Here is a 24,831-nt window from a genome sequence, read left to right on the forward strand (position 1 = left end):
GCATCGGCTGTCCTGATCATGCTTCTGCTGGTGGTGGTGTCCTGGCTGCATCCGTTGTGTTCCTGCTGGACTACCCTGGAGGTTATGATGTTTCGTGTCGACCATCCTGTAGAAGATGTGGGAGTGGAGATGAAGGAAGCTGTCCTGTGGAAGTAGCCGCCGTCTTCTTCATCTTATCTTCGATTTTGTCTTCTGCTGCATCTTCCCTTCCTCTCCCGAGGTCCTGGAGGTCCCGAGAATCGGACAGACCTCCATCGGCCGAAGGAAGGATGCTGCTTCTTCCCTTGATGCCCTTGGACATTTAGGGACTGCCTCCTTCCGAGGAGGCAGTGGGTCTCTCGTTGGCTCTTCCCGACCTTCGGGTTAGGGAACCGATTTGCATAGCCGTGGGTTTTGTGTTTGGAAGCCGCGGGCGCAGACCTCAGTTTGCGTTCCGTTCCCGAGTCTTAGAGGTTCCGCCTCTAAGATTGGGGCTGCCGGGCGCTGTTCGCGAACTCGCTTCGAATGTGCTCGAGATTCTATGGAATATCGAGTATCCCGATCTGGTCTGGAGAGATTTCCTGGGCCCAGTTCGGGAGCAGTGCGAGAAAAGGGCCGAGGCACCCAGGTGTCTCGGTTCCTCTTCCTGCCAGCACCGCAAGCGCTCCCGAGTGTTTGCCAGTGCTCGGTCGGGTTCCCAGCCTGGTGTCTCGATCCTCTCGGTTCGAACACCAGAAGAAGCAAGGAAGAGATTCACTTTGGGAGTCCTGCGGGACTTCCAAGGGACTGACTCTCTTCCGAAGACAAGTTGGCCGATCGCATTTTCCTGTGGGATCTTGCGTTTGGGGGGCGAGAGCACGGCCTCTCGAGGCCATTCCCTCGTTGCCAGTCTTGGAAGTCTGCATCTAAGACTGGTTCTGTGCTTGGCTCTTTAATCTATTAGGTAACAAAGCAGCCGCTCCCGATTTTCGGAAGTCTCGTGGGTAGCTTGAATTCTATGAATCACGAGCGCTCTCCTTCACGAGAGGCATAGGACGAGAAAGTGCCGAGACACCCAGGTGCCTGGTTGCCGAGACACCCAGGTGTCTGGTTGCCGGGACGCCCAGGTAGACATCCAGGTGTCTGGTTGCCGAGACACCCAGGTGTCTGGTTGCCAGGACGCCCAGGTAGACACCCAGGTGTCTGGTTGCCGAGACACCCAGATGTCTGGTTGCCGGGACGCCCAGGTAGACACCCAGGTGTCTGGTTGCCGGGACGCCCATGTGTCTGGTTGCCGGGACACCCAGGTGTCGGTGTACCGCGACGCCAGGTGTCTCGATTCTGCCCGCCAGCTGCTTCAGTTGCTCGGGGGGCTTCGTTCTTGTGTCTCGAACTTTAGGGTTCGAGCATGCAAGATAGCAGACACAGAATTCCCCTATGAACCTTCTTCTCGAGGGGCCTTGGCCTCGGTCTCGGCCTCGAAGGAGTTTAGAGTTCGGGAAACTAGCAATTGTTCACAGCAGACAAGTCTGGCCTGCCCAGTTATGAGTCTGGCTCTGGCTCGGCTCGACTTGGCTTGCCAGACTGGCTCGGCTCGACTTCGACATGGCTTGCCAGACTGGCTCGGCTTGACTTGACTCGGCTTGCCAGACTGGCTTGGCTCGTTCGTTTCGCTCGCCCCATCTCGCCTGCCTCCCAGTCTGCCGCGATACCGACCAGCTGGATCGCGTTCGTGTGATCGGCTCAGCTCGGCCCTACTCGGTTTTTTCGATTCGGGTTCTCGTCTATGCTCGAGTGAACTTTTTGCTCTTCCCAGGAAAGCACTTTGCCACGGCATAGGTGCTCTTCTTTCCCCGTGTGGCAGTAATCTCCTTCGGTTGATTATTGCTCACGGTCCGCCTTTCCTGCTTATCATTCTGGCAGGACAGGTAGGGCTACTCTTTTCTCCTCACCTGTTCTCTTCTCCTTTCGGTTGTTCCGAGAGGAGCGAGACGGACAGAGAGAGCTCCGAACCAGAAATTTTCTTTGGAGTTCGGCTGCCTGGCGTGCTTTGGGTATCGGTCCCCGATTCTCTCTCGTATTATAACCAGGTAGCTGAGAAGGGTTTCATGGGATCTGTCAAGGTCTCCCTCCAAGGGAGAAGTACAGGGTTTCACGATCGGAACAGCGAGGGTCTTCCTCTTCAAGTATGATCGCCCCGTGTTCTCGGGGAACTTCGCTGATTAAACGCCGCGAGGATCCCCGACAGGACCGCTGCTCCCAATGAATAACCTTCATCACTTGCAACCCTTGCAGTTTCCGAGGGGCCGAGAATGTCAGGGACCGCTGCGGTCCTGTCTTCCGAGAAACGTTCTCGACCTGATGGATTCTTTTCTTCGATGGAGTTAATTCAGGTCGAAACACCAAACTTCCACCCCTGCCTCGGCAGAATATGAATTCTTCTTGCCTCGGAGGGTCTTGCTGACCACAGTTTTTTGGGCAATTCTGGTGCTAAGAAGAAGGACTTTGTCCCAATTCGGATCTCCAGTTTCGTAAGTCCCGAGTTGGCTTGACCCTTGGGAACGAACCTTTACTTGGTTCTGCCTTTCTCTTTCAGAGATTTGCCAGATACCCTGGTAATCAAGGTTCCCACCAGGGCACTGCCTTGTCCTTTGGACAATGGCCAAGAATTTTGGGTCCTAGTCATTTCAACTCGACCTTGGGTTCAAGCCAGCCCACCTCAACTCCTTAGCTAAGAAGTCCTAGGCTTCAGAAGAAGATTGCAACTGCTGATGCCTGGACAAAATGATGCTTATCGAGTCTCTGGAGCTGGCAGCAACATTGCCGAGACCTGGGAATGGATTCCTTCAGGAGAAGTATCTATTTCCCTTAGGTCTCGGCAATTCTTTCCATCGATCTCTCATCCCACCACCTCTCCCGTGCTCCCGATTCGGGAAATGCCAGCCGGCTAGAGCTAATTGTCTCGGTTCCCTGTCATCTTGCAGAAGCTTCCCAAGGTGGAAAATGGAAGTCTGCTTCCTTTTCCCCTCGTTCTTTCCTCTTGAGGTATGAGGAAAGAGTTAGGCTAATGCTTGGTTATAGGAACCTTCAATATGCCTTCATATTTCCTCAAATCTTGTGTCTACTCACAGATTCACAGGTTGAGGAATAGGCGCACACTGGTAAAGACCTTGTCTTGAATTTGTGCGACCGAGATGATTAGTACCTTCCGTCACCGTCCTGGGCTCAGGGCAGCCTTTTGGCCGTCCGAGAATCCAGGATGGGTTTTATGACACTCACTGGTTTCATTGAACAATAAAACCACAGTAGTGACTTTTGTCGACAAACAGGAGGCAATCGTTTTTTCCCTGTTTTATCTCGACATTTGAAGGTACTTGAGTGTTGTTCTATTGCACACTCGACAGCTCAATTAACTAGATGCATCCCTGGTGGGGATGTATTGGTAGGCAAGCCTGACCTCGGGTTTGAGTGATCGGGACAGAACATGCTGCTCACTCTTTTTTTCACGAAGACTCATACAGAGACTGCTGGACTGAGAAATCCCTACCGTCCTTCTGTTGCCTCCTTGCACACAAGTCAGTAGTGTTTTCTCGCTCCCTCATACCAGACCAGGGGCCGCTCTGTTGAGGCATGCTGTCTTTTGGTGAAAACTCGATATCAACTTTTTTCCCTCCGTATTTGTCCGTTTAGCTAGGGTTCACAAACATTGCTCACCCCGAAGTTACAGACAAATACTTAAAGACTTCCCCTTCTTCCGACCTGATTGCCGAGGCATCGAGAAGAATTCCGCTTGACCCATCCTCCTGTGCAGCTACACAAGAAGCGGTTCTTGAGGCAGTACATCCCTGTGGGTTCAGGACTGGGAGACTTTCCAGCTTTCCTTGCAAGCACAGGCTTTCTCACTGAGTGGCAACGGATATAGCTGGATATCCCTTGAAGTCCTCTGCAACACTGTCCCAGGGACTGGATCCGTCTTCGCTGGTGGTGTCGTCGTCGGAACTTCTTCCCGGGTCAGAGTCGCTCGTCAAGTCTGGACTTCCTCGTCTTCTCCGCCGAGGGCTGCTTCTCTCCTTTCAGTTTTGAAGAATGTAGGCCCTTGCGACCTAGTATTCTATCTGAAGTAGCCTTCTTCTGCTTAGTCGAGTTAGTTAGCTACGGACGAGAAGCTTCTTCAGTCATGCTGTCCCAGGAATGTTTCCTGGGTGGCATGCGGCTCGTTAGGGTTCCTGTCCGTGCTCTGCACTCGCCCTTACGAGAGTCGCCGGATAGAGATATGCCCTCTTAGGTCCATCTCTCATCTTACCCTGGCTTTGGCGTGAAGATGGAAGAACAGGGTGGGGATCATCCTTCTCGGATGTCGAGGTGGACTCCAAATCCATTGGCATCGACTGTCGGGTTCGAGTCCTTCTTGTTCCCCTCCTCCTTGGACTTTGTATCGATGATCCGATCATTCGCTACTCTGTCCTATTGGGAGCTGTGGTACTTTCCGAAAGGTTTGACATTCCTAACCTGGATGTCGTCAACGTTTCGCCAGTACTGTCTCTCCCAAGGAAGAAGTGTCTAAGGACACATCTTCCTCCTGACTTCGTGAAGCGATCAAGGAGGTACTTGGCAGCTGATGACGACGATACCGGTACCTTTCACCCGAGCTCACAAAGTCGATGGCTTGGTCCATCCCTCGCATTCTGGAAGAATATGTCGGTACCACAGGAGCTGAAGGCGGGTGTGTGGTCCCAACAGACTACCTTCACCTCCTTCTACCTCCGGGATGTTGCACACAAGTCCTGGACACTTTTTCCTTGGGTCCTGTGGTGGCTGCTCAACAAGTTGTGTAGCTTATCCAGCTCCTAACGGGACAGGATTGATCTCGCCTATGTTGTACGGCTGTGATGGGGAGAATGGAGGTTGAGTGACTGGCCTCTCTTCTTTCTCCCCATCCTGGCTCTCTTCCCACGGGCAGGAGCGGACATGCCGTTACAAGCTGGACCGCGATCGAGGCAGATAAGCGCATAACAGGAGCTCCCGTTCTATTTCCGTTCAGGTTAATAGAAACAACCCCACTCCTTCCTCTTGCAAGGGGAGGAAGGAGACCATGACTATGAGACAACCCAATGCTTGTATTTGCCTTATTGTCATCCGACGTCAAATTCTTCCCAGCCTACTTTGCATGAACTGACGTTTCCTCTTTCATGCAAAGGGGACCCAGAAGTCTGACAACTGATCCTGCGTTTCTTACAACCCGATCTTTTGTCAGAGGCAGTTTTTCCCTTCCTCGCTCTTACGACCAGGAAGGGAAGACAAGGTGGTGAACTCCAGTCAGTTCAGAGAGACTTTCTCAGATTCCTCCTCCAATCAGTGAGTCTCCTAATGTAAAGGACCGAGGGTTTGTATATTGTGTCGGAACAAATAACAATTTTTAAAGTAAATTGTATTTTTCCTAACTATACAAACCCGAGGTCCTTTACAATTATGCCCACCTCATGCCACCCCTCAATCTGTACCTGGGCCAAAGGCAAACTGGAATGTTTACATCCGGGCAGGCGGGTATCCCCGCCTACCTGGAGGTAGTTACTGCCTAACCACCTTGTTCAAGAGTTTAACGGCCGTTTCCAGCCTACGCCTGAAAGTATCTCCTAATGTAAAGGACGTCGGGTTTGTATAGTTAGGAAAAATACAATTTACTTTAAAAATTGTTATATTTCACTCCAAGGATGTTAAAATTCTTGATAGTCTTGATGGCTGGGGTGGAGAAGTTCCTGATGGCTTCTTCCCTTTGTTTTTTAAAAAAGTTTCTAGTGTGGTGTCTCCCAAGATTAGTAGTTTCTATAGATTTTTATGCTGACTTAGTACCTTTGCGGATGTGTGCAAGCTTAGTAATACAGTGCCTGTTCCAAAGAATGGCATATCTGCAGACTGCAGTAACTACAGGCCAGTTTCTGTTCTTGTGTTCTGCAAAGCTGCTGAAAAATGTATTTTTAAGCCACTATATACTGTAAGTATGTGGAATCTAAAGAATTGTTAGCTGATAGTCAATATGCATATAGAAGGCTGTTAGTTAATAGCAATGCTTTTTTAGACTTGCCATTTACAAGAGAACCTTGATAAGAGCTTTGAGTGCAGAGTAATTAAATAGATTTTAGTGCTGCCTTCGATTTAGTAAATCGTAAAGCACTTATTTATAAACTTCAGAATCTTGGAGTGGGTGAATATGTTTTAGGATTATTTCAAGATTTCTTTATAGGTAGGCAGCAGCAAGTTGCTGTTGATGGGAGCTTAGTGAACCAAGACCTATTGTGTCCAAAGTTTCTATAGGGTAGTGTTCTTGGTCCACTATTTTTGGTCTATATGAGTGATATGGTTGTTGGCCTGGAAAAAGATTGTTCAGTATGCCAATGATTCAACACGTGTGGGTGTAGTAAAGTCTCCACTTATGAGAAGTGAAGCTTCCCTCAGCCTCAATTGAGACATGACCAGATCAATGAATAGTCTGTGGGGTATGAGACTGAACTCCAGTAAAACAAAGACGCTATTGATTAGCAGATCTCGTACAGATTTTCCACCCCGTCTTCCCAGGTGGATGGGACTTTACTGAATGAGTATGAAGCTTTAACTATTGTAGTTGTACTAACTATTGTAGTTGTAACTTTTGACTCACTTCTTACTTTTGAGAAACATCTATTGAAAGTTTCAGCAAATGCTGCACGAAAGTTGTTCGTAGGACCTCATATATATATATAACAGTAATAAAATCAATGTAGCATGTATTACGTCAGTTGTGCATCCTTCACTAGAATGCAGTTCTCTGGTGTGGATGTCTGCTTCTGCCAGAGAAAGAGTGGTTTGTGGTGGTAGGTTTCTGTTTCGTAATATCAGCAGTTATGACTTGGACCATCAACAGATGGCATCTTGTTTGTCACTTCTCTATAAGTTGTATTTTAATAGGGATCTTGCCCATCCATAATCAATCCAATATGTGCAGTAAATGTGCCGCGCTGTTAAACTTCTCAGGGCCAGAGGTCCTTTATTCCTCACACTGTTGGACTGTGGAACAGTATCCCTGAAGATGTGCAATTGGAACTTCAAAAATTAAAGCGAAGAGCAATGCAACACTACCCTAATTTTATTCTCTGTGCATTTTATTACCTTTTTATCTTTTTATTAATTATTAATATATTTTTTTATTTTAATAAGTGAGATGTCTTTTTTTTTATTTTTTTATTTCCCTTTACTTTCTCATACTTCCTAATCAGAGCCATATTCTTTGGAAGCTTAAAATTGAAGTCAGTGGCCCATGTGGGCTTGCTCCATATAAATGGGGTTCATCTTCTTAATAATATTAGTTATTTTTCTTTTGCATTCAACATCCACACCTTACTCCAAAAAGGATAGTTCAAAAATCCCGTTTAATTTTCCATGTATAAATCAACTCTTGCTCACCATTACTCTCAACTTGCTCCCAATGAAAACACTTTCTAACTTACTGATTTCTGCAGTTAGCTTTACTATCAACAGTTACTGCAATATCATATGCAAACATCATCGAGCTGTTCTTAATTACATCTGCCATCCTTTCTCTGACATTTTGTATCACCTTGTCCACAAAGATTTTTAACAACCATGGAGACAAAATACATCCTTGTCTCATGCCGACATCTGCCAACCAGTTGTTATATGCTCCACATTTCCTGTACCAATTGTCATAAACTCTTAGAGTTTCATATATATCTCTTACAACTTTTCCATTTACTTTCAAACTTCTCACACAAGTGTTTTATAACAGACACTTGATTCACACACCTTCTTTGTTTAAACAGTTTTTTCCCAATCAGTTCTTTATTTGTATGTCTCACCTTCTTAACCAAAATCCTGCCATAGCCTTCCCTGGTATACTAATTATTGTGCCTTCATAATTCATGCAGTTGCCTCTGTCATCTTGACTTTACGGATTATTTATTTGCCTCACCCCTTCTTTTGGAACTCTGCTGTCATCCAGACATACATTGTAATCCTTGGTTGGTTAGTTAATCACACATCACCACCTTGCTGCATCATCTCACTGACCCTATTCACTCTAGCATCATTTAGTGCTCTCTGTCTTACTTTTACCCACTTTCACGAAATCTTCAAAACACTATTTGTTCCTCTGTCCATCCTCCTGAATGCCTGCTCATTATCTTCTGTTCTGTCATGTTACTGCACTTCAGATTGCAGTAGCTCCTTTTTTCCTTCATATCTGCTACCCTATCCCTAGAAGTACATCTTTTAGGTACCCTGACATAGTCATACTTTGCCCTTCCTCTCCATAAATTGGGAAAGGAGGCTAAGTTGTCATGTGTGTGCAATTTCCTGTTGCCTATGGATCAAACCCTCTATCTGGAGGAATAAAAGTAGATGTACTGTTTTATGCAAGTCTATGCTGGTCAGCAACAAATTAAATTGGCATATATACAAAAAATCCAAAATCCCACAAAAAAAATAATGTTAAACATATGAATGGCAATATATTGGAATTAACTCTGTGATGTATGGTAACACACTAATATAGTGACAGTGCTGGATAAACAGTATATGAACCCTTTTGTAGTAACATATGGTAACAAGGGCGATAACTAGTAGATCTGGGCGTCTGATCAGCCATTTATTGTTGGCTCAAGGGATGGTAGGGGGAGCAATACTCTTGAAGATTGAGGACCACAAGAGTTACAGAAGATTTACTGATACTCGTTTTCACCAAAACAATCACCATAAAGCATGGGCTGCAGCTTTGTGTCAGCCAGCTTGAGACGTTGATTACATAAAAATGTAAACCAAGAACCATTGTGACTGACTGGAATTTGCCAAAGAGTATTTAGAAGTCGGCTTGGCAAGAAAAAGTTCATAACATTCTAAGGACATTCTAAGGGAAAATTCTAGCTGGAGAAGGAACATCACCAGGTGCAATATGCAGTTTTAGTATCATGTTGTATATACTAAGGAGACACAATGTAATCTGTGACCACTAAATGCTTTACAGTCTGACCTTGAAAATCCAACACCCTTGGGACCAGGCCACTGCCGGACACCAGAAAATTCCAAACTATAGAAATCACCCACCCCTATGTAAACAGTCATGCTAGTATATTCTATGTACATAGTGCTGTTATAAAAAGTAGAACAGAATAATCATTGTCATCTGTTAGGTTTAGTTCCTTAGCAAAATTCTGACCTGCTACTTAAGCATCTCTCCAGAAATGCTTACACTTTCACTACATTGGAGCTTAAACCTCTATATAAGTGCCCTGTCAAATTCTGATCTCCACCCTTCATTGTTTTTCGGCACATAAACTTTTCTGCTTTTCGTTTTCAGCAAAAACCTAAAAATCTGCTGCTTTTGTTTCTTTAAACCTGCACATGTGTGTATGTATGAGAGAGAGAGAGAGAGAGGTGGGGGTTGGCTGTTACACCAACAGATTTCCACTTACAAAAGTCAAATAACACTGCTGTATTAAGAATAATGAAAATGTTAGTAAAACTGTCATATTGTATTATATGAACATAGGAAATTCAATAAGTTGTGATTTCTCCAGTATTGGATGTTGCTTTTGACTGTTCCAAAATTTATGGCCTGTACATTATCAGTTACTTCTGCCACAGCTACAGCTGTAAATTTAGTGGCATTGTGTGAAGGATAAATAAAGGTTTATTTTATCCGAATTTATGGAAGTCACTGTTGAAAATTATTATATTTTTAACAAGTTGACAACTGGAATGCAGCCCTTAATAAACGTGTTAGTTACGGTAACTGACGTTGGCAGACTGTTGTTTCTCGTTTACATTGTTTGTCAGTACTTGCTGTTGTGTATGCCAATGTCTTTCACACAGCAGTAAGTGGTTATTAATTATAATGATAATATTGATTACTTCTTAGACAAGTCACAATGTTGGTAAGCCTGTAAGCCTGATTTAATGTTTGAAGTTTCGTATTTAACCAAATGAACTTTTGCTTCTAAGCCTAATTATTACAGGCAGTCCCTGGTTATCCGCAATCCTGTTTTACGGCACTTGTCTATCGGCGACGATAACTGGATTTTCGGCGCTGATATATGCCGATCCCTGCTTAACAGTGCCAATCCCCCGCTTATCAGCGCCAGTAACCAGGGATCAGCATTATTATCACTGATTTTTGGTTATTGTCACGCTGTCGGGAATGGAACCCCCACCGATAACCGGCGACTGCCTGTACAGTGGGTCTCTAGTAATCTCAGTGGGATAGGGACCACAACGACCCGTTTTAAACAAAAATCCACGTTGTTGGTATCCCCCTTTAAAAATGCTTATAACTGGCTATTTAGATAGTTCAGACACCTAAGACCTACTTCTAAAAATGCTTATAATGGTTGTAATGGTTCAAACACCAAATATACCTTAAATTATGAATATAAAATAAATGTAATATGAATTCAAAGTCATCGTACAACGTTAGCCTTAAAAATATATAGGTACATACTGTGGCTTACAGCTACATACTATCACTTTAAGTCTTAGCAGAGAACTGTGTGGGGTATGGCTCCGGATATCAGGGACTGCCTGTAATCAATATGTACTGTAAAGTGAATTTTTTTCTTTTGAAAAATGTTCTTCCCAAGCATCAACAGTGATAAAATAATCTTTTGTGTATAAGCACATGTTACAATGATTTACTAATTTTCAAATATTAATATTAATCAAAAACTTCTTTCAGTTTTCTTCTGAAAAGTAACATGTAAATATTTACAAGTAAACAAGTTATACACAGGAATCTTGTGGGTTTCTCTTTCCATTAATATTAATGTAAACATATTAGTATGTATTTCACTTCCATTTATACTGTATTATTATTTTGATCTGTTATCGTAATATATATAAAAAAACGATCGTTCCACATTTGTAATGTTTACTTTCTGAGAATCAGCTGATTGAGGCACACTACTACCGAAAGAATTAGGGAAATATTTTTTTAATTGCCAAAAAAAATGAATTTATTAATAGAATTATTTTTTAATTTGTACATAAAAGTTTATGATACAGTAATTCATATTTTATTGAGAGAGAGAGGGAGAGAGAGAGAGAACAATTACAGATGTCAAAACAATAATTTTTTATGCATATTACAATACAGGCAGTCCCCTGGTTAACGACAGGCTCAGTTAACGGTGATCTGGTTTTACAGCGCTTGTCTAACGACAAAAATCGGCAATTTTGGGTGCTGAAAATCGCCGATTTCCGCTTATCGGCGCCGATAATTGGGTATTGGCGCAAATACATACCTAAAAGAGGCGCTGGTAACCGAAAATCGACACTTTTCGGCGCTGATAAGCCCGAAATTCGCCGATTTTCGGTTAGCGGCAATTTTTGGTAATCATCACACCCTCATCACACCCTCAGAATGGAACCCTACCAATAACTGAGGACTGCCTATAATAATAGATCAGTATTATAGTTTATTCTGTAAGTGAAATAAAGTTTTAGCATTAAGAGAGAGAGAGAGAGAGAGAGAGAGAGAGAGAGAGAGAGAGAGAGAGATATTCTGTAAGTGAAATAAAGCATTAAGAGAGAGAGAGAGAGAGAGAGTGTGTGTGTGTGTCAGCTGCCTGTATTAATATTTGAAAATGAATACATATCAAAAAATTTATTATTCATGTAAATAAAATGAAAATACAGTAATTAGTGAATATTGATCTATGAAAAAATTTGTGAATTAGTGAATTTTCCATAATATATGTAGATATAAGCTCCACAGGAAAACCAGCAATTAACTGAAGCAGCGATTGGTGATACGCGATGTAGCGGGGACCCACTGTAGTTAAAACCTAACTAGGATATAATATACATTATCAGTGGTATCTACCAAAACAAGGACAGGCGTGGAAAGCCTAGCAGAGCGTAATCAACTGAAAATATATTTCGAAGTATACATGAGATATATATGATGAAATTGTGGTTTTGGATGAAATTTTAATGTTCGCATGATACACGAGATCGGAAGATACGCTAGTATGTGTGAAAATTACAGTTCTTTTTTATCCTGGATATTTTTGAGTTTCATAGAATATATTCTTTGGAAATAACAGTACTTGTGTATATATGGAACAAGCTTCAGTTCCGAAATCCAAGAAAACCCAAAAACTGTAATGTGGTGATGTCCTTGTAGTCGCTTAAGAACTAATGGCTGCCGATTCAAAAATGTCCTGGACCATGGAAGTTCTCAGACCACAGAATGCTGGATTTTCGAGGTCGGATCGTAGTACAGGCAGTCCCTGATTATTGGTGGGGTTCCGTTCCCAACAGTGTGACGATAACAGAAAGTTGCTGCTAACTGAAAGTCGGCGATAATAGCACTGATCCATGGTTATCGGTGCCGATAACCGATGATCAGCACCGCCAATAAGAGACAATTGGCGCCAATAACTGGTTATTAGCAACGAAAATCCGGTTATAGTCGTTGCTAGACAAGCACTGTAAAACTGGATCGCCGGTTACTTAGATTAAATAGACCTATAATTCTGGAAAATTTACTGAAATAAATATTACAGCCAGTTCCTGGTTATCGGCAGCCTCGGTTACCGGCGATCCAGTTTTACGGTGCTTGTCTAACAATGACTATAACCGGATTTTCGTTGCTAATAACCAGTTATCGGCGCCAATCGCCTCTTATCGGCGCCAATTGTCTCTTATTGCCTTTGCTGATCATCGGTTATCGGCACCAATAACCATGGATCAGTGCTATTATCGCCGACTTTCAGTTAGCGGCAACTTTCTGTTATCGTCACACTGTCGGGAACGGAACCCCACCAATAACCAGGGACTGCCTGTACTATGATCTGACCTCGAAAATCCAGCATTTTACTTAGATTAAATAGCACCGCCAATAAGAGACAATTGGCGCCGATAACTGGTTATTAGCAACGAAAATCCGGTAATAGTCGTTGCTAGACAAGCACTGTAAAACTGGATCGCCGGTAACCGAGGCTGCCGATAACCAGGAACTGCCTGTAATATTTATTTCAGTAAATTTTCCAGAATTATAGGTCTATTTAATCTAAGTAAATACACTTCCTTTGTTATAGCATAATGTCTTAATATAGCTCTCTGACTTAACATTTTAATACCAACTACATTTACAACACTTTCGCTACAAATTCTTTCACCTTGACCGCAACACCATTGATTTCACATATGAAATTTTCCTTGGCTGGGTTGCCAGATTTCCTTGCATTTCCTTGATACTCATATCAAGTTTTTCGTATTTTTCAATTTTTTTTTTATTCATTTTATAGCTTTCATGAGACAGATAGTGGGAAATGCAAAAAGTTTTATAAGTCTACAACTGATCTGGAATCTCTTATTACAAGTTGTGGCTGTAGTGTACCAACAAATTGGTTTTATGTTCACTGTATTGTATGTCATTTTATGTGGAACCGAAACGTTTTTAGCTGAAATCTTACAACAAAAGTATCAAAAACAGCTGTATCCTTTTACTAAGCAAACGGGGGCAAAACAAGCAAATAACCTTACGATTCTAACAGTATAATGTAGAAGTATCGGGTAATTAATAGATAAAATTGCAGTTACTGCTAGCTGTAGATTCCAATAATACTGATTTAATGTTGACTGTTAATTGGCATTGATCTGAAAATTTGTCTTCGGAAGTAAAATTACAAAATTAATAGCAACACTTGTAAAATTGGTAGTTGATTGTAGATTTTCTTGCATTGATTTTATGTAAATTATTTAATACCAAACAGGTAGAACAATGATAAATTCTTGGAAAACAATTTTCTTCAGTTATCAGTCTTATAAATCTGTATGTACACCATTACTGTGAACAACACTGTTACAGACTTGAAAAGCTTGATCAACTACTTGGGGTAGTCAGCTTTGAAGAAATTATGCAAAATTAAACCTTATGTCTTTGACCATAGAGACCAAATTTTGTCTTTGGTTACATATTGGCACTTACTTACATGGTGGTGGTGGTGGTGGGACACATTAAGCAAAACAATGCCAAAAGGCGTACAACAAAAATGGCGCTCGTCCAATAAATGTTACTCTGAATCTTGGATTAAATAATGCCTGTTAAAGTTCATGAGTGTGAGTGTAGTAGGCTGTCTTCAAGTAAAAGATCGTGCATAGGTTTTAAGTTGCTTTTTTATTTTATAATGCCATAATTTCCTCATGGTATCCTAACAGTCTCAATTTTTTTTTTTTAATTTCCTGGAATTATAAAGCATTTGCCTCAAATTGCATTGAAGAACTGAGAAACCATAAATGCAGACATGAGCTTTCCTTCAAGGCAGTTCAGTACAGTTTAACTTCCTTTTTAATTTTCTTCGAATAGATATGATTGGAACAACATAAAGGAAGCAACAAGAAGCACCATGTAACAACCAACATTTGGGGATGGGTGTTTCTTCATGGAGCTGAAGAGTGATCAAGACTGAAGGTAGATTTATAGCAAAACAATATAGCAAGATCCTCGCAGAAGGAATGCTGCCTTCTGTGTGTCAGAATGCCTTACCATAACCATAGATATAATATTTATGAAAGATAACTACTTGTACACAAGGCCAGAGTGGTGAACCAGTGTTTTCAGAAACAACATGGAATTTAGGTCCTAGACTGGCCAAACGATATGAAAAATTGATTTAAACACTGTAGAGAATATGTAGGCCAACTTCATGAATGAATATGAGACTGCAAAAGAGAGAACTTCTGAACAGCTGATGCACCATGTGCATAATGAGTGGGAAGTGTTGAGGAGGACATCACAGGTCATCTACAACCTTACTGCATCTGTCCCAGAGTGGCTTTCCAGTGTCATAGAGAAAAGCAGTGGTTGGACTTTATATTAATGCTGGGATTGGTTGTGTCCTGTAGCAATTATTGAACTTTTATATTAATGCTGGGATTGGTTGTGTGCTGTAGCAATTATTGAACTTTTGTTTAATAAAATGTCCGAAAGTATTTGATATTTCATGTTTCTATTCATGACTTACCTGCCAGATATATAGCTGTATTCCTCCGAAGTCCGACAGAATTTCAAAACTCTCGCGTACACGAAAGCCGGGCAGGTGGTTATACCTATCTCTACGCTGGGAGGCGGGTATCAGGAACCATTCCCATTTTCTATTCAGATTTTCTGTCGGACTGTCACTGACCTGTTGTCAGTTCCTCCGCCATTTGGATTTCGAAATTTGTTGTCACTTGGGCATATTTTGCTTTGTTTTTGCATTCAACTGATTCAGATTTGGCATACGCTCATTGTGGACCGCTTTTGATTTTGCTTTTGACTTTTCTTATAATTAAGATGTCTTACCTCTAGCTATTGAGTTCAGAAGTTTGGTGAATGTACGGGTGAGGCTATCAAGACTTTGATAGTTCCTCACTTTATGCTCTATGAGATAATCGGTAATGAATGTGTGGATTGTCTGAGGGTGAGTGGAAGAACATGGAATATATGCTTTAAATTGGAGCGCGGATAGGCTGAGGAAATCTTCCTCCTAGAGGTATCCTGATGGACAGTCAGGGTTTTCCTTCTGCTAGTAACCCTGTAGTAAATTTTAGTACTAACCCTGTAGTTTGTTGCTGCAGAAGGTAATTCCTGGCTCGTGGAGTCAATGCGTGTTTCAAACTTAAGTGAATGCACCAAACGTGATAGTGTTAGTGCTAGTGCCCCTAGTGTTGTGGAGGGGCGCCAGGATCGGCCCTATAATGCCCTCTAGGCCTGGGACTCTCTGTCGAACTCCCAGGACCAGGAGGGGGCAGGCCGTAAAGTCGTATGAGGGTTACGGGGCTTCCCAATCGGGTCTACGCCCGCAGGTCCTGATGACGCCACCAGCTGCCAGGGGATCGCTCAGGCACGCATCCTGAAGGATTGCTTCGTCCTCCAACACGCCCTCCTGCGCCGGGTTGGAGCTCTCGTTGACTCGCCCTCTTAAGAGAAGGCGTTGCAGGAGGACGTCACTCTCCTTCTTCCTCTGACGCTTGTGCTCTTCCCTAAAGTTGCGGACATCTTCTGCAGAAGAGAATAGAGTGGCTTTAATGATGATGCTACTCGACTTCTGTCGCGCTTAAGGCGAGGGCTAGAGCTTTTCTCCTGTGGAAGGAAGTATACATCTTCGCCTCTTCTCAGGCTCAGCCCTTTCCAGAGAGTTGCTTCTCCAACGCTGCAGATTTTGCTGTCGGTAAACAACAAAAGATTCGAATTCTGCTTGCATAGAGTAGACTTTCACCTTCGCCTCCTGCTTCCTTCGCCTGCTGGGGATGTTTTGGGGCTTCGCCTGTCGCCTAGAGAGAGGTTTAGTGGCTTTCATTCGCCTTCCCGAGTTGAGGTGTTGGCCTTTCTCTTGTCTCACAGGAGCGCTCTTGCTCTTCGTAGCGCCTCACGCTTCACGCCACCTGACGCCGGGCGCGCGCCAGCTGGCGACGCCGCGCCATCCATGCTGTGACTTCTCTCTAGTACTTGCCACGGAGCCTCTCGTAAGGCCACGCCATGACGCCCGCGCCGTCGTATAGCTTCAAGTCTTAGGTTGACGCCGCTCCAGTTGTTCATCATGTCGCACAACTACCCGTCAACATCTGATGTCCTTCTTAATTTAGCCAGTACTCTGCTTCTCGCAGTACATATACTAAAAATTGAATGATACAGAGAAGATTAGCATGGCCCCGCGCAAGGACATGACGCTTAATCGTGAAGTGTTCCACATTTTTTATGTTTACTGTACGCGATCTAGTTGACGAATTTCTTCGCTCGCGGGAGTTCCCGCCACGCATCGGCGATCGGAACTACTTTTCACCACTCACTCAAGACCCAACAGCCGCGAAGAACATCCTCTTCATTATAGCTTTGTATGAAGAGAAACTTCTTCGCCTTCTTCTTCCTCTGATTATCATCTGGCTTTTTTCTAAGGATCTGTTTCTTGAGACTTTTCAACCGCCTCTCTCTCCACCTTCGCAGCTGTCTCTGTCTTAAGGGGGAGCCATGGACGGGAAAATCGAAATCAAATTTTTCGGGATATTTTATATATGGCATCACATTTCCTGGACTATCTTCTCAGAAAGTTTTATTTAAAAGTTCGCCACAGTTAGGAGTTATAAAATAAAAACAGTAACCCTATCATAGTCAAATTATGATTTTGATAATGTAATGATATTGTCAGCATATTCGGTGGTAATTTCATTATGAATAACATCTAATGCGATCTATGGCAACTCGTGGACCTAGTACGCATCAGCTTAAAGACAGGAATGCCGCAGGGCAGTCAGTGGCAGCGTCAGTCAGTAGCAGCTCAGAGCTTGACTCATAAAACGTCACCCAACCTGGAGTCGTGTTTTGACACTCGCCTATCTAGCTTCATTTAGCTGGGTTATATTATTTTGCAGGCCTGGCTTGGCTTTTCACAGTCATAAAACATCAAACCGTGCAACAGCAAGTAATAAATACACAGAGAAGCAAAAATATCGCTTTTTCTCAAACTAAAGTTAATTTACATTCAAACTGCATCTCCTTCATAACGATTGCACCGATCTCAATGATACAAAAGTAAAACGAAAAGCTAAATATTTGCTTTACAAAGGGGCTTCCATGGAAGCAACACGAGACCGCACCACGAGATTTTTTCCTAAGGAATGTTACCTAAGAGAGGTAGCAAGTGACTCCTTTCATCTCCAGACTCCTTTGCAAACAGGCTTCATTTTGCACAAGCCTGGAAAGAGTGAGGGCAGACGCTTGGTCCTCCTACTGTTAGAGAGTAGTTACTGATTCCCTTCCTGCTCTCCTCCTCTGTTTTTGTTTCCAACTGCCTTCCTGTCAAACAGAAAATAGTTTGACCTGCTCCAACAGATGTTCAGCCGGAGAGCAGTGGAACAGGTCTTGACTCGTGTTCCCGGGATTTTACTACAGATTGTTTCTAGTCCCAAAACTTTCAGTAGGCTGGAGACCGCTTCTGACGTCAACAGGTCGGTAAATAACTTGGTCCGAAGGAAAAGTTCAAGATGGAGACCAGAATCACGCTAGGAGCCCTTCATCCCGGGATTGATGGTATCTTTGGATCTCCAAGATTTATCTTCACGACCCAATTCATCCATCGCTCGATGAAGTATCTCAGGTTGTCTTGGGGGACTAGACGACGCCAGCGTTCAGGGCTCTGCTTGATTCTGCATTAATGACTATACACGCGAAAACACCGCCTTCTCGTCCGATCAGCGGTTAAGCAACGCTGGGTCTGGTCATATTGGATGTAAGGACCGCCTGGGAACACCAGATGCTGCTGGCGCTACATTTTGCTCCGGAGTGGTGCTACATCGCCCTGGCGAAAACGCTATGATGCAGTTGCACCTGTCGCACGCCAGGATCTCACTACTTGACGACTGATTCGAAAGGCCAAGCGAAGGTATCTGGAGTGACCTTCAGTTGACTCTTCAACCCTTGAAGTCCCTGGGACTTCTGGTCTGTGGAGAAGTCGCAGCCATCCCCTCACCGTCCATTGTGTCTGGAATTCAGATGTATTCAGCGGCTTTTATAGCGCCCGCCGCAAGAACGGCAACTTATGTACCTAAAAAGTCTCGCCTCTTGGAAAAGGACATGTTAGGTGAAGAAGGAATGAGTCTGCTGGGACCATTTCCTCGCTGGAGAAGTTTGTTTTCTGGGAGTCTGCATCTCAGGCCTCTTTCAGTTCTTTTTTGTTGGAGAACTGGCAAAGCAAGGAAGACTTGAAAGAGGAATTGAATTCTTCCTTATATAAAGAGATCTGTGGTGGTGGCTCGATCCAACGAACAGAAAGGATCTCCCTGCTTCTGAACCCCAACCTAGTGTTGTTTTTCCGACGGGTCACAATACCAGGCTGGGGGCAACACTAGAGGGAGAGGAAGTGTTAGGAACCTGAGAGAGGAACAGGTGTGTCCTAAGTACATCGACTTCAAAGATTTGGGCGGCTATCTTTGCTCCCTCCATTCTTCGAGGTCCAAGTTTGCACCTGTAGTTCTAGCAAACTCGGACAATACTACTGTTCCCTGTTCAGCCTTGGTAAGAGAGATTATTCTTTGAGCCTATGCTCGCAACATTTCGATTCTCACAAGTTTTGCTGCAGGTCGAAATGTTCGAGCAGACCTGCTCTGTTGGCGCATCAACCTGCCGAAGGAATGGAATCTCTTCATCAGGAGGTTTGCCAAGATTTTTGAAATTTTTGGTCGCCATCTTGTGGATATTTTCACGACTTCAAGTAAACAGCGAGGCTCTTATAAAGCTCATCTGTACCGACCCTGGGGCAGTTATGGAGTAGTTGCTCTTCCCGGGATTGGACGGAATAGATGTTTACGCTTTTTCCCTCTGCCTCTAAATTCTGGGAGAAGTCATACGCAGTTCATGTCTCACAAGGACGAGGATGACTCTCATCCCACGCTTTGGCCTTCGAACCACTGGGTTCTCTGGAGTTTCTCTTCTGGCTGGTAGACGCCTGAGGACCCTTCTTCCCTATGAGAGCAGACCTGCTCATACAAACCCACTTCACGAGATATCTTTGAATTTCCGCCTGAACCTGACTGCTTTCAGACTATCGAAACTTGGTCAGAGCGAAGGGGTTTTCTGGCCAGGTGGCACGGGCCATCGCCAGAGCCAGAAGTTCTTCATGTAAAGGATACTTCTACGGCGAGCAACCTTTCAAAGGTTGGTGTAGAAAGAAGGGTTTTTCCTCTTCCCCATCACTGTGAGCCAGGCTGGCGGATTTTCTCCTTTACTTAAGAGAAAACTCGAGATAGCGCAGTCTTGAACGCATCGGCGTTATCGGAGCATGCTTTCGATTGTATTCAGACACAGAGGATGGGCCGGTCTGACAATAAGGACTTCCGCCTATTCTACGAGCCTTTCAAGACGCGCCCAAGGTTCTCAGCTAATTCCTCTGCTTGGAACTTGGACGAGGCTCAAGTTTTCTTTTGATGCGTTTAGTCCTTTGAGCCTCTCCACTCTGCATCTCTTAAGGATGTTAATACCAAAACGGTATTCCTCGCGGCTCTGGCAAGTGCCAAGAGAGGAGCGGTTCGAGCCGCCATGTGGGCTTCAAGGAACACAATGCTGTCTATTCTTTAAGCCCTAAGTTCTTATTAAGAAATGATAGGTCTTCAACCCTTGGCCTAGACACTTTGAAATTAAAGGTTTAGCAGGACTCATTGGACAGGAACCTGAGGGAGTTCTATGTCCAGTTAGAGCTCAGTACTACCTTAAAAGAACACAGGACACTCGTGGTCCCCTGATATTTTATGGTGTTCTGTGAGGCAACCAGCTAGTCCTATGCTCTAAGACTGCACTGGCATTCTTCATTAGGGACATGACGTATAATGAAGTTGTGACGACCCAACTTCAAGTTGTTGAGAGTTAACGCCACGCAGGTGAGGGCAGTTGCTACCTCCATATGCTCAAGGTGTTATGGTAATTGTGACATTCTTAGTGCCACACCCATGGGTTGTGTGTTTGCCTACACTCTGGCAAGATGTTTAGGTAGCATACTTAAAATTGCTTTTCGCTGGACCGCATACTGCTGCTTCAGCAACCTTGTGACAGGGGTAACCTCATCCTATCCCCTTTAATTGTGTTTTTATGGTTGTTGGGCCGACTACTGGAAGGCAGTCTTCCAATCCTTTGCAAACTAACGCTTTAGGTGCTGGGTTAGTGGTTAGTAATGCTCTTTTTGTCCTCTTTTGTATGGTCTATGATCTAGTCATTACTGTGGTCACGCCCCAAGGATGATCATTCAGGAAGTCGCCAGCTATATAGGTCACTACCTCGCTGGGGTCTCTAGTAGTGCCAGAAGCAGACTAGGAGTGACAGTAACCACTCAGTCAGCTACGCCATCAGATAAGGAACCCAAAATAATTTACCAATAATTGGTTTTTCCCATTTCTTGGCTGCCCTACCTCCAAAGGGGTGGTATTCAGTTATATATATATCTGGCAGGTGGAAGTCTCATGAACAAAATGATATTTTAATGATAAAATAAAGTTTGTTCATACTTACCTGGCAGATATATATTCATATTGCCCTCCCTCCTCCCCTTAGAGCCAGTGGCGTTAGGAAAATCTGAACAGAAATGGGAATGGTTCTGATACCGCCTCCCAGCGCGGGAATGGGTACTAATCATTCCGTCTAGCATCAAGGCAGTCATGAAGCTTGAAATTCTGCTGACTTGAGAATACAGCCATATATATATATCTGCCAGGTAAGTATGAACAAACTTTATTTTATCATTAAAATATAATTTTCTCATCAGTAATCAAAGAACTCAAAATATTTATTAATGATTTGATAATTAAGTTCTTCAAATACAAGAGTATACAATAAGGAAAAGTGTTATAATTGAAAACTGTTGAAATTCATATTCAGTTTACAACGGACATAAATATATCAGTAAACAGTTTGAAAGGAAAATTTATATTTGAAAATAACAGTAATTCTTCAATTATGTAGATTAATAGAACCAAGGGCCTGTTGGATGATGGCTAGTAAGAATATCTAGGTTTTCAAGGACGACTCCCTACCCTTCCTCACCTAACATTGTCAGTACCGCATAGTGGTAAACACTTAATTTTTATATACAGTAAACGCCCATATTCATGGTCTCACTATTCGCAGACTCACCTATTCGCGGATTTTTCTGTGGAACATATATACACATAATTCGTGGAAAATTCGCCCATTCGCAGTATTTTTCACTGAGAAATATTCACTGATTACTGTATTTTCATATCATTTTCATGACTAAATGCACTTTTTGTTGATAAAGCTAATAAAATACTCAGGTATAAGCATTTTTAGAGTATTTTTTTGTGTTAAACTATCAAAATAGGCAGTTCTAAGTGCTTTTAGAGGGGTTTTAAGTATTTGCGGATTTTAGCTATTCATGGGGGGGATTGTGGTACGCATCCCCCGCGAATACAGGGGGTTTACTGTATGTGACTGAACAAGTAATTACATAGCCTATGTTTCTAACTGGCGCGGCAGCTAAAAATTTTAAATTTGTAGTAGTATCTGATTGTTTTATTGTAGGTGACTAGGTCCCCCCCACCTTCCAGGAAGGAAGGGTACAACACCGCTGAATAGCATTAGTCCGTTTCTGCCGGTTAATGATTGTAGTTCAGTTGTCACAGCAGCTGTTGTGTTGAGATTATTCACTGGATAGTTGCTCTTTGTCTCCGTTTGGTGACGTATTCTGAACTTTTGGTAGCATTTAAGCTATTTTCAAATAGCCTAGGATTCATTAGATTCAGTACAGTAAACCCCCTGTATTCGCGGTCTTACTATTTGCGGACTCACTATTCGCGGATTTCTCTGTGGAACGTATATACCCATTATTTGTGGAAAATTCGCCCATTTGCGGTATTTTTCACTGAGAAATATTCACTAATTACTGTATTTTCTTATTGTCATGGACTAAATGCACTTTTTGTGATAAAATTTAAAATACTCAGGTATAAGCATTTTAGAGTTTTTTTCTTGTGTTTAAACTATCAAAATAGGCAGTTCTAAGTGTTTTTAGAGGGGTTTTAAGTATTCGCAGATTTTAGCTATTCACTTTGTGGGGGGGGGCTTGCGGTACACATCACCTGCGAATACGGGGCCGTTTACTGTATTAGTGAATTACTTCCTGATATTGACTTTTCACGACGATGTCTGACACTAGGTCTTCTAGTATCCAGTTTTGCAGCAAAGGCTGCAAGACTAGACTTACGAAAGTGTCTTATGACTCCCACACAATTTGTACTAATTGCAGGGGACAAACTTGCTCTATTGATTTGATGTGTCAAGTGTAGGGGCTGGGACCAAGGTAGGTGGAAAACTTTAAAATGTCAGTTAGGTATGGTAGAATGAGACAAGAAGAGGAAAGCGGCTCTTAGAGTCGAGGCTAGGAATGTAACTAATGTAGAGTGTTCACCTAAATCAGCAATTACCGATTTACTTGTTCTGTCTTCCTCTCCTACTCCTGTTTCCCCTTTAACCAGTCCTCTACCTATCCAACATACTCCTTCACCCGCCCCCCCATGCTTTGAGCCTAACACCATTGCTAGCCGAGAAGCCCGTGTTGATGTGAAGTCTTGGCTTGGATCAAGCCAGTGTTAAAAGTGCAAGTGTTAGTGAAGTATTAGTGGAGGAGGTGTCTACTTGTCCTGCCGGCACTCCTAAATCAAGGTCACTGCCAGGCTCCCATGCATAAGGGAGAAGGCATATTGGTAGTTCAAGGGAGGTCGGTGGTGTTTGCCCATGGGTAGGCATCCCCTCAACTGAACCTGTTGAGTGGTCCCAGGACTTGGTGGACAGCCGCTGGAAAGCCATCTGTAAGGAAGTTCATGAACTTTCTTCTAGTTCTTTGGACTGCCACCTTGTAAGCGTGCTAAGGATATTGAGCGCAGTCTTCATCCTCCCTGTAGTTTTTGGGCCAGCCCTGAATGATCTTCACCCCTTTGACACTATTCGCCATGGAAGCGCCCATCCTCATCTGATAAGCGCCCAACTGCTCAGCGCCCGGCGCCAACTCTTGTTCGTCTGGCACCAGACTCAAATCTTCCGGCATTGCTCCCCGAGCACCCAACAAAGCACCTGGCGCCCTCTCTACCGTTGATTCCTGTGTCCTCCATTAACCCTGCACAGCCTACTTCGTCGACGGATCCTCCTGACTTGGCACCTTCACCTATTTCTTCAGAGGAAGAGGTATTAGACCAGCCTCCTCTTTCCATGCCCTTCTCCAACTTCTTTAGGTATTTTTTGTTTGCCTTTCTGCCCTTCTTCTCACCTGCAACCCCAGCTTCCCCTGCCTTCCTCACCCAGGAAAACCTTAAGGGAAATGGACCTCTAGCTCTTGGACAAGAGAGAGCAGGGCAAAGCGGCCTTCCGCACTCCACCCGCCTGTCTTGCTTCTAAGTGATACCAAGCATACACTACAGGAGAAGCTTCTTCCTTGGGAGTTGCTGCCTCCTCCCAGGGCGACTTCTCCTGTCTGTTTGACTGTAATAGGAGATCAGCCTTTGCTTCGGCAAAGGTTATGCATTCGTCAACTGAGCTTGACCACATCATCAAGAATATGTCCAAGATTTTTGAGGTCGTAAGCTTTTTGGACTGGACCATGAAAGCACTGGCAAAGAAAATCGAAGACTGCGAAGATATATCAGAGGACTTGTGTGCAGACTGGCTGGGGGTTTTATCCTGAGCAGATAAAACTATCAGGGATGGCTCGATGGAACTAGCTTCTTTATTCACGACTGATGTCCTGAAGAAACGTGAACTCTGGTGCTCTTATTACCACCAAAGGTGTGACTACATCTCAGGAGTCGTCTTTTCTCTTTTCTACCGCCAAAGGTGTGACTACATCTCAGGAGTCGTCTTTTCTCTTTTCTCCTTTGGATTGCATGCACCTTTTCCCTCAGGCTATGGTCCAAGAAATAGCATTGGAGTTACAGAAAAAATCGATGCAGGATTTGTTAGCCCAGTCAGCCAAACGCTCCAAGGACCTTCCTTATTTCATAGCAAGGTTGACCTCTCCTTTGCAGTAGCAGCCCTTTCTGTGCAGCAAGACAAGATTCTACGCTAGACCGTGCTCCAATCTGCGTGTAGCACGCCCAGCCAAAAAGGCTTCCTCAAAGCCTTCCTCTGGTAAATGAGAATCCAGTCCTCTGTGTGCCAGTAGGTGCAAGACTCCTGCACTTTTGGGAGAAATAAGAAGCCAGAGGAGTAGACCAGTGAGTCTCAATACTGTAGTACTCAAAGAGGGGTACTTTATCCCATTCAGGGAGAACCCTCCCATAGTGTCAACGGCCATTGCATTGACAGCCTACTCGGTAGGCTCAGAGAGGCTTTTGGTGCTTGCAGAAGAG

At 43.7% G+C, this 24,831-nt stretch overlaps 1 protein-coding gene and 1 non-coding gene across 4 annotated transcripts in view; both read left to right on the forward strand.

The window, feature by feature from the left end:
- Positions 1–24,831, forward strand: part of LOC136853066 (uncharacterized) — a 119,768-nt gene that overhangs the window by 72,691 nt on the left and 22,246 nt on the right. Inside the window, exon 3 of one of the 3 annotated variants that reach the window (XR_010857309.1) lies at positions 14,315–14,940. The exons of the other annotated variants lie outside the window; for them this stretch is intronic. The gene's annotated coding sequence lies outside the window, so the exon portion shown is untranslated. Of the gene's footprint in view, positions 1–14,314; positions 14,941–24,831 lie in introns of those variants that run through there. 3 annotated transcript variants of the gene reach the window in all.
- Positions 16,579–16,686, forward strand: LOC136853213 (U6 spliceosomal RNA). The gene has a single exon (XR_010857391.1). It is a non-coding gene; the product is annotated as a U6 spliceosomal RNA (small nuclear RNA).

Source organism: Macrobrachium rosenbergii, chromosome 26 (assembly GCF_040412425.1).
Source record: "Macrobrachium rosenbergii isolate ZJJX-2024 chromosome 26, ASM4041242v1, whole genome shotgun sequence".
NCBI classification, from domain to species: Eukaryota; Metazoa; Arthropoda; class Malacostraca; order Decapoda; family Palaemonidae; genus Macrobrachium; species Macrobrachium rosenbergii.